The sequence below is a fragment of the Nannospalax galili genome, unplaced genomic scaffold (assembly GCF_000622305.1).
Source record: "Nannospalax galili isolate Female #2095 unplaced genomic scaffold, S.galili_v1.0 scaffold451, whole genome shotgun sequence".
In the NCBI taxonomy this organism is placed as follows: domain Eukaryota; kingdom Metazoa; phylum Chordata; class Mammalia; order Rodentia; family Spalacidae; genus Nannospalax; species Nannospalax galili.
In genome coordinates this window covers 2,306,239-2,307,599 of record NW_008331662.1, presented here as the reverse complement: position 1 = coordinate 2,307,599, position 1,361 = coordinate 2,306,239, and the positions used below count along the sequence as shown (strand labels likewise).

At 44.6% G+C, this 1,361-nt stretch overlaps 1 non-coding gene across 1 annotated transcript; it reads right to left on the bottom strand.

The window, feature by feature from the left end:
• Positions 1-893: 893 nt before the first annotated feature.
• On the bottom strand, positions 894-1,000 carry LOC115069220. Its single transcript, XR_003848499.1, has one exon. It is a non-coding gene; the product is annotated as a U6 spliceosomal RNA (small nuclear RNA).
• Between the last annotated feature and the right edge of the window lie 361 nt (positions 1,001-1,361).

Here is a 1,361-nt window from a genome sequence, read left to right as displayed (position 1 = left end):
CTTTTCTCGCAACTGAATTTTTTTATAAGGATATCAGCGCCCCCCCCGCCAAGTGCAGGGATTATAGCCATTTGCAAGCACACTAGGCTCCTTCAGTCTGTAAAGGTGGTGTGTTAATGCATCTTCATACTAGGGTTTAGAAAAAGACACTCAGTAATTTGACTCAGATGACCAGGGACAGACACTTTGTTCCCCAAATGCAGTAAGGTGGGAATGGTGTGCTGGATAGCTTCAGTTGTCAATTTGACTTACCTAGGAACAAGGAACCTCGCTTTGTGGATTGTCTCTATTGGATTGGATTGTGGGCATGTCTGTGAGGCATTTTCTTGATGGTTCAGTGATGTGGGAGGGCCTAGCCCACTGTGGGTGGTACCACCCATGGGCTGGTGGTCCCATGTTGTGTAAGGAAGCAGGCTGAGGGGTTGGAAAGATGGTTCATCAGTTAAGAGCACTGGCTGCTCTTACAGAGGACCCAGGTTTAGCCCCAATACCCACAAGGAGGCTAACCACCATCCTAACTCCAGTTCCAGGGGATCTGAATCCTCTTCTGGCCTCTGCAGGCATTGCATGACATCAGTGCACTGACGCACATGCAGGCAATACACTCATACACATAAAATAATAAATAATAAATATTTTAAGCAGGCTGAGCACAGGCTAGGGGAGCAAGCCAGTAAGCAGCATTCCTTGATGGTCTGTGCTTCAGCTCCTGCCTCCAGGTCCCTGCCTTGGCTTCCCTTGATAAGGGACTGTGTCATGGAAATGTAAGCCAAATAAATCCTTCCCTCTTCAAGTTGCTTTGGTCATGCATTTATCACAGGAACAGAAAGATAACTAGGACAAGGTGGGGTGTGGGTGGGGTCTGGGGTCGGAGAGTTTCTTGTCAGTTTAAAAAATATATGGAATGCTTCATGAGTTTGAGAGTCATCCTTGCACAGGAGCCAAGCTAACCTTCTCTGGATGGTTCCAGTTTTAGTGTGTGTGCTGCTGAAGTGAGCATTCTCATCAGTAAGTTAAATCCAGAGCTGTTTGAAGAAAGCATTCTGGAACTTCACTCTGTAGGCGTAAATGGTGTAGGAAATGTTCATTGATGAAACACACAAATGAAACGGATTGTATAAATCAAATGGTCATGTACATTACCTTTAATTTGAATTTCCTAAACCATGTTCTATAGAATGTTAGTTCTATGGAGTTTGCATTTAAATTTTTTTTTTTATTTTTATACATACGTGTATTGCCTGTATGTATGTAAGAGCACCCGTGTTATGCAATGCCTGTGAAGGTCAGAAGAGGCTGTTGGATCCCTTGGAACTGGAGTTACGGACAGTTGTTAGCTGCCATGTGGGTGCTAGGATTCG